This window comes from Triticum dicoccoides, chromosome 5B, assembly GCF_002162155.2.
Source record: "Triticum dicoccoides isolate Atlit2015 ecotype Zavitan chromosome 5B, WEW_v2.0, whole genome shotgun sequence".
Classification (NCBI taxonomy): Eukaryota; Viridiplantae; Streptophyta; class Magnoliopsida; order Poales; family Poaceae; genus Triticum; species Triticum dicoccoides.
In genome coordinates, this window is record NC_041389.1 from 394,896,025 (window position 1) to 394,904,820 (window position 8,796).

The 8,796-nt window shown below is 39.1% G+C and overlaps 1 pseudogene; it reads left to right on the forward strand.

The window, feature by feature from the left end:
- The window catches only part of LOC119309574, a 32,121-nt pseudogene extending 25,524 nt beyond the window's left edge, over positions 1-6,597 (forward strand).
- Positions 6,598-8,796: the final 2,199 nt, after the last annotated feature.

An 8,796-nucleotide genomic window follows, 5' to 3' on the forward strand; every position in this document is an offset into this window, starting at 1 on the left:
GGGGCGCCCTCCACCATTGTGGAGGCCTCGTGTCCTTCCCGGATTACTTCTTGCTTTCCAAAATTCTTAAATATTCCAAATCGGAGAAAATTGCCATTAGAACTGTTTTGGAGTCGGTTTACTTACCGTACCACATACCTATTCCTTTTCGGAGTCTGAAACATTCTGGAAAGTGTCCCTTATGTATTCCTCTGGGATTACAGTTTCAATAATATTGGTTTCAACATTAATAGGGTTACCTGAGATATAATGTTTGATTCTTTGACCGTTCACCACCCTCGGACTTGTGCCTTCGAAGTTGTTGATTTTTATGGCACCGGATTGATAGACCTCCTCGGTGATGTAAGGACCTTCCCATTTAGAGAGAAGTTTTCCTGCAAAAAATCTTAAACGAGAGTTGAATAGCAACACATAATCACCTAATTTAAATTCTCGCTTTTGTATTCTTTTGTCATGCCATCTTTTAACTTTTTCTTTAAACAGCTTGGCATTCTCATAGGCTTGGGTACTCCATTCATCAAGTGAGCTAATATGAAATAACCTCTTCTCACCGGCAAGTTTGAAGTCATAGTTGAGCTCTTTAATAGCCCAGTATGCTTTATGTTCAAGTTCAAGAGTTAAGTGACATGCTTTTCCATAAACCATCTTATACGGAGACATACCCATAGGATTTTTATATGCAGTTCTATAGGCCCATAATGCATCATCAAGTTTCTTGGACCAATTCTTTCTAGACCTATTAACAGTCTTTTGCAAAATTAATTTGAGCTCTCTATTGCTCAACTCTACTTGACCACTAGACTGTGGGTGATAAGGAGATGCAATTCTATGATTAAGATCATACTTAGCAAGCATTTTACGGAAAGCACCATGAATAAAATGTGAACCACCATCAGTCATGAGCTATCTAGGGACTCCAAACCTCGGAAAAATAACTTCTTTAAGCATCTTAATAAAGGTGTTATGATCATCACTACTAGTTGGAATAGCTTCTACCCACTTAGTAACATAATCAACAACAACTAAAATATGTGTATATCCATTAGAGACAGGAAAAGGTCCCATATAATCAAAGCCCCAAACATCAAATGGTTCAATAACAAGAGAATAATTCATAGGCATTTCTTGATGTCTACTAATATTACCAATTCTTTGACATTCATCACAAGACAAGACAAACTTACGAGCATCTTTGAAGAGAGTAGGCCAACAAAAACCGGATTGCAATACCTTATGTGCAGGTATGTCTCCTGCGTGGTGTCCTCCATATGGTTCGGAGTGACACTTGCGTAGTATATGTTCCTATTCATGCTCAGGTACACAATGTCTAATAACACCATCTACTCCTTCTTTATAAAGGTGTGGGTCATCCCAGAAGTAATGTCTTAAATCATAAAAGAACCTTTTCTTTTGCTGGTATGTGAAACTAGGTGGTATAAATTTAGCAACAATGTAATTAGCATAATCAGCATACCATGGAGTAGTACGAGAAGCATTAATGACCACTAATTGTTCATCAGGAAAGCTATCATCAATAGGTAGTGGGTCATCAAGAACATTCTCTAGCCTAGACAAGTTGTCTGCAACGGGGTTCTCAGCTCCCTTTCTATTAATAATATGCAAATCAAATTCTTGTAGCAAGAGAACCCATCTAATAAGTCCAGGTTTAGCATATTTCTTTTCTATAAGATATTTAATAGCAGCATGATCAGTGTGAATAGTAACTTTAGAATCAACAATGTAAGGTCTGAACTTATCACAAGCAAATACAACTACTAAGAATTCTTTTTCAGTAGTAGCATAATTTCTCTGGGCAGTATCAAGAGTCTTACTAGAATATTGAATAACATTTAATTTCTTATCAACTCTCTGCCCTAGAATAGCACCTACAGCATAATCACTAGCATCACACATAATTTCAAAGGGTAAATTCCAATCAGGTGGCTGAACAATAGGTGCAGTGATCAAAGCTTTCTTAAGTATTTCAAATGCTTCTACACAATCATCATCAAAGACAAAAGGAATATCTTTTTGCAATAAATTAGTTAGAGGCCTAGAGATTTTAGAAAACTCCTTAATGAACCTCCTATAAAAACTGACATGACCAAGGAAACTCCTTATACCTTTAATGTCCTTGGGACACGACATCTTTTCAATAGCATCAACCTTAGCTTTATCAACTTCAATACCTCTTTCAGAAATTTTATGCCCAAAGACAATGCCTTCATTAACCATAAAGTGACACTTTTCCTAATTCAGGACGTGACTAGTGTCTTCACATCTCTGCAAAACTCGATCAAGGTTGCTCAAGCAATCATCAAAAGAGGATCCATAGACGGAGAATTCATCCATGAATACCTCACAAATCTTTTCACAAAAGTCAGAAATATAGCCATCATGCATCTTTGAAAGGTAGCAGGTGCATTATATAAACCAAAATGCATACGCCTATAAGCAAAGGTACCGAAAGGGCAAGTAAAAGTAGTTTTTGATTGATCCTCCCCTGACACAGGTATTTGAGAGAAACCAGAATAACCATCTAGAAAGCAGAAATGTGTATGTTTGAATAGTCTTTCTAGCATTTGATCAATAAAAGGTAAAGGGTAATGATCTTTTTTAGTAGCTTTATTTAACTTACAGAAATCAATTACCATCCTATAACCTGTAATAATTCTTTGCACAATCAATTCATCTTTATCATTAGGAACAACAGTAATACCTCCCTTCTTAGGGACACAATGTACAGGGCTTAGCCATTCACTATCAGCAACGGGATAAATTATACCTGCCTCAAGGAGCTTTAGTATCTCCTTTCTTACCACTTCTTTCATCTTAGCATTTAATCATCGTTGATGATCTCTAACTGGTTTGGCATCTTTCTCCACATTAATTTTGTGTTGGCATAGAGTGGGACTAATGCCCTTAAGATCATCCAGAGTATATCCAATGGCAGCATGGTGCTTCTTCAGAGTTTTCAATAATCTTTCTTCTTCTTGTTCTGAAAGGTTAGCACTAATAATAACAGGATATATCTTATTTTCATCAAGATAAGCATATTTAAGATTATCAGGTAATGGTTTTAGCTCAAACATGGGATCACCCTTGGGTGGAGGAGGATCCCCTAGGATTTCAACAGGAAAATTGTGTTTCAAAATAGGAACCTGTTGAAGAAATACTTCATCTATTTCCCTTCTTTCATTCATAAACATATCATTTTCATGGTCTAGCAAATATTGTTATAATGGATCAGTAGGAGGCACGACAACAGAAGCAAGACCAATAATTTCATCCTTACTAGGCAAATCTTTATCATGGGGTTGTCTACGAAATTTAGCAAAATTAAACTCATGAGTCATATCATCCTAGCCAATCATAACAACATCCTTTTTGCAATCAATCTTAGCATTAACAGTATTCAAGAAGGGTCTACCAAATATAATGGGACAAAAGTCATCTTGTGGGGAACCCAGAACAAGGAAATCAACAGGATATTTGACTTTCCCACACAAGACTTCAACATCTCTAACAATCCCAACTGGTGAAATATTATCTCTATTGGCAAGCTTAATTGTAACATCAATATCTTCTAACTCAGCGGGTGCAATATCATGCATAATTTCTTGGTATAAGGAAATAAGTATTGCACTAGCACTAGCATCCATATCACATAAGCCATGATAACAATGATCTCCTATTTTAACAGAAATAACCAGCATGCCTACAACAGGTCTATGTATTTTAGCATCTGGTTTAACAATATTAGCAGTTTCACCACAAAAATAAATAACATGCCCATCTATATTATCATCCAAGAGATCTTTAACCATAGCAATACTAGGTTCAACTTTAATTTGCTCAGGAGGTGTATAATTTCTAGTATTACTCTTACGAACAACAGTTGAAGCTTTAGCATGATCCTTCATTCTAACAGGAAAAGGTGGTTTCTCAACATAAGTAGTAGGAACAATAGGATTATTATAAGTGATAGTCTTTTCTTCAACTGTAATAGGTGCAACTACTTTTACTTCAATGGGAGGATTATATTTAAACCACTTCTCCTTAGGGAGATTAACGTGAGTAGAAAAAGATTCACAGAAAGAAGCTACTATCTCAGAGTCAAGCCCATATTTAGCGCTAAATCCACGAAAAGCATCGGTATCCATAAAAGATTGAACACAATCAAACTTAGGTGTCATACCTGACTCCTTACCATCGTCGGAACCCCAATCTTTAGAGTTGCGTTTAATTCTTTCTAATAAGTCCCACTTGAATTCAGTAGACTTCAGCATATAAGAACCAGCACAGGAAGTATCAAGCATGGTGTGATCATTGAGAGAAAGCCGAGCATAATTTTTTTGAATAATCACTTCTCTTGAGAGCTCATGATTGGGGCATGAATACAACATTGACTTAAGCCTCCCCCAAGCTTGAGCGATGCTTTCTCCTTCGCGAGGCCAGAAATTATATATGTAATTACGATCCTGGTGAACAAGATGCATAGGATAGAACTTCTGGTGAAATTCCAACTTCAATCATTTATAGTTCCAAGATCCCCTATCATCACATAGCCTATACCATGTCAATGCGTCTCCCTTCAAAGATAAAGGGAAAACCTTCCTCTTAACAACATCATCGGGAATACCTGCAAGCTTAAATAATCCACAAACTTCATCCACAAAGATAAGGTGTAAATCGGGATGCAATGTTCCATCTCCTGCAAAGGGATTAGCTGGCAGTTTCTCTATCATACCTGAAGGAATTTCGAAGTAAACATTTTCAGTAGGTTCAGTAGGTTGAGGAGCAACTATTTGCTCTTCTGGTCGGGGCAAAGATACCCCGAACAAGCCCCTCAAAGGATTAGTTTCCATAGTAACAAGTGACAGAAAATTTCAGCACACTATATAAATGTTTCCATACCAAGTTCTACTCACCAAAGGCGCTTCACTCCTCGGCAAAGGCGCCAGAAAAGAGTCTTGATGACCCACAAGTATAGGGGATCTATTGTAGTTGTTTCGATAAGTAAGAGTGTCGAACCCAACGAGGAGCAGAAGGAAATGACAAGTGGTTTTCAGTAAGGTATTCTCTGGAAGCATTGAAATTGTAGGTAACAGATAGTTTTGTGATAGGATAATTTGTAAGGAGTAACAAGCAATGAAAGTAAATAAGGTGCAGCAAGGTGGCCCAATCCTTTTTGTAGCAAAGGACAAGCCCGGACAATTTCTTATAATGAGAAAAGCGCTCCCGAGGACACATGGGAATTATCGTCAAGCTAGTTTCATCACGCTCATATGATTCGCGTTCGGTATTTTGATAGTTTGGTATGTGGGTGGACCGGTGCTTGGGTACTGCCCTTACTTGGACAAGCATCCCTCTTATGATTAACCCCTATTGCAAGCATCCACAACTACAAAAGAAGTATTAAGGTAGGGACAATTGCATTTCTGCCCTTAACTTGATCCCACTACTCGAATTTGCCCCTAATTCCGAAGTGTGCTCAAATTTGCCCCTCTGCCGTCATGTGGCCTTATAGAAATGCCCTTCTGTGTCGTTTCCGTTGAGTCAAAGCGCTTTGACCGGTAACTCGCCGTCTTTTAGGCATTTCTGCCCATGGTGCTTACATGTGGGCCCTCATCCACTCACTTACCCTATCTATTCCTCTCTCGCGTGCTTCACTGTCTCACTCTCTCCTCAAATCGCACGAACCCTAACCCTAAAACTCATCAATTTGTTGCCATGGCGGCTATAGATCGAGCGACTGCTGGTGAGAAGCTGTAGATCTGAACCCTCTCAGAGCATTGGTGCGGTGGGGTTGGAGGCGGAGTCCACACGGGATGGTGCACGAGCGTGAAGGCGGCGACGGCGGCGACACAAACGGGAACACATCACCGGCCCAGTATCTCTCTTTCCCTTTCCTCTGTGTTCTTTGTTCGCTGTATAGGTCGATTATGTACTGCCTATGCTCGTAGTGCTCATGTTCCTCTCCCCTTTCTTTGTTGTTTTGTGAGATTTGTTGGTAGGATGGATCCGGATCCGAGTACTGCATTTTCTATGAACTGTAGAATGGAAACCACAATTTTAGGAAGCTCTGGTACAAAGGGATCTGGTACCGGCTGCACATTTCCTCTTGTTGTGGACAGTAGATCATCATTTATTCAATTTAGGGCTGCAATCTGCGAAAAATATCCATGGGGAATATATGATGCAGTGGAGTTTAGGTACTGGGACATGGCTAATTCTATTTGGGTCCCAGTTCAGTGTGATGATGAGTTAGCATTAATGTTTGGGACAAATGCTGATTCCAAGTCTGTCCAATTAGAAATTAATGTCATTCAAAGAAAAAGGGGAGAAACAAGCAGTGCAGGAAGGAGGTCACAACCTACCAGCTCTAGAGGTAGAAGCAGTGAATGTAGGGGGAGAAAATCATCATCCAGCTCTGTGCAAATACCAGGAACTCCAAGTGAACAAGTGCCCACTCAAGCAGGCACTACTAATAGCATAGATTCTGGTAATTTTAACATGGAAGATGGCCTTGCTGATGATGTGCCCGCTGATGATGAGGATGAACTGCTTTATCCAGAGTTTGTTGTAAGAAAGTAGTCCATGGGCAAAGCAGCTGAGGAGGATTACATTCAACCACCTGAAGGAATGTTTGAAGAGGCAGGTGAAGATGAGTTGGCTGAGTACATTGACATGGGGTACTCTGAATCATCAGATGATGATAGGCCAGATGTGCAATATAATAGAGATGATCCTTATCTGCAAGAAGGAACTATATTTTCCAGTGCTTTAGACTATAGAAATGCACTTGCAACTTTTGCAATTAAAACTCAAAGTGAGTACAAAGTTGACAAGAGTGATCCAACTAGACTGACAGTTCATTGTGCCTACAAGAGATGTAAGTGGAGGATGCATGCCTCTCTAATGAGACATAGCTCTTTGTTTCAGGTATAAATTGGAGATACTAACAGTTACTGTAGCACATATATGTCTGATTTCCTTGTATATTGTACCATTTTATGTCTGACTTATGTGTTATTTTATTGGTATGCAGGTGAAAGTCAATAAAACTGCTCACACTTGTCCAAGTGTGAACAGGAGGTAGAGGTTGAGGTCTGCTGAGAGCAGGTGGATTGCAGATACTATTAAGAACTGGGTACAAGAAGATTCAAATATTGGTCCTACACAGCTCAAAAAAGATCTGAAGAAAAAGTATGGCTTGGTCATACCATATATGAGGGTGTTCTATGGAAAGCAAATGGCCCTAGACAATATATATTGTAAGTGGTCTGACTCTTTCCAGTTATTGTACACTTTCAAGGCTGAAGTGGAGAAGGCATCTCCTGGTAGTGTTGTGAACATTGATAAACACACAGTGCAATTTAAAATAAATGGACAAACCAGAGAAAAAGAGTGCTTTAGGAGAGTTTTTGTGTCATTCAAAGCTTGTTGGAAGGGTTTTTTGGATGGATGTAGGCCATACTTAGCAGTAGATGCCACAACATTGAATGGGAGGTTTAGAGGACAACTAGTCAGTGCCTGTGCAGTTGATGCATGCAACTGGATATATCCAGTTGCATATGGTGTGTTAGAGGGTGAGAACATAGAAAGCTGGAGTTGGTTTTTCCAAAACCTGAAAGAACTTATAGGCCACCCACCAGGTCTGGTAATTCACACAGATGCATGTAAAGGTCTTGAGACTGCAGTTGAGGCTGTATTTCCAGGAGTAGAGCATAGAGCATGCATGAGTCACTTGGCAGCAAATTTTTCAAAAAAGTATAGAGGAAAATTCTTTGATGAAAATATGTGGCCTTGTTCTTTGACATATAGCTTGAAGAAGCACAACTACCATCTGAGGTAGTTGTATAGCAAGGAAGGTATCAAAGAATACCTAGAGGAACATTATAGTAAGTTGTGGGCCAGGGCACTATTCAATGAGACTTGCAAACTAGATTATGTTAATAACAATCTAGCTGATTCTTTCAATTCCAAGATAAAGAAATGGAAAGGTTTGCACATTGTGGATTTGCTTGACAAGATAAGGCAGTATCTTATGGAGAAGTTTGCTCTAAGACAACAAATTGCATCTGCCACATTCTGTGGGCACATTATAATTCCCAAAGTCATGAAGTTGTTACATGCAAAATCTAAATACCTAGACATGACTATGGTGATGAGAAGCACATATGAAGCAGAGTTGACAGCAATTGACAAGGAAAGAGAGAGTGGAGATATCCTGTTAATCGGAAACTAGAACTTGTAGTTGCAGAAAGTGACAACTAACTGGACAACCATGCATACATGCTTTATTTTTTATTACTTCACTGAGAGGTCCAGTTAGTGAAATAGATCAGTATGTGCATGATTATTTCTCAGTTCAAAAATTCACTGCAACCTATGCTGAGAATTTGCCTGCAATGGAGGGAAAGCAACCGTGGGATGTGATTGACCCAGGTTTCAAAATATGTGCACCACTGCAAAACAGGGCACCTAGAAGACCGAGGAAGACAAGAATTAGAGCAAAGTCTGAGGAAAAGGACTGTTTATTGTGTTCTATGTAGTTCTCAAACTGATACTTTATTGTGTTCTTAACTATGTGAAGTTGGTGTGAACTGCTAGTTATTAGTGCTGGTGTGCACTATATGACAGTTTGGTGTGAAGTGCTACTTATTAGTGCTGGTGTGCACTATATGCAAGTTTGGTGTGAAGTGCTTATTAGTGCTGGTGTGCACTATATGCAAGTTTGGTGTGAGAAAACATGTTATCTGTGCTTGCTATTGTGTGCTTGTTCACACTACA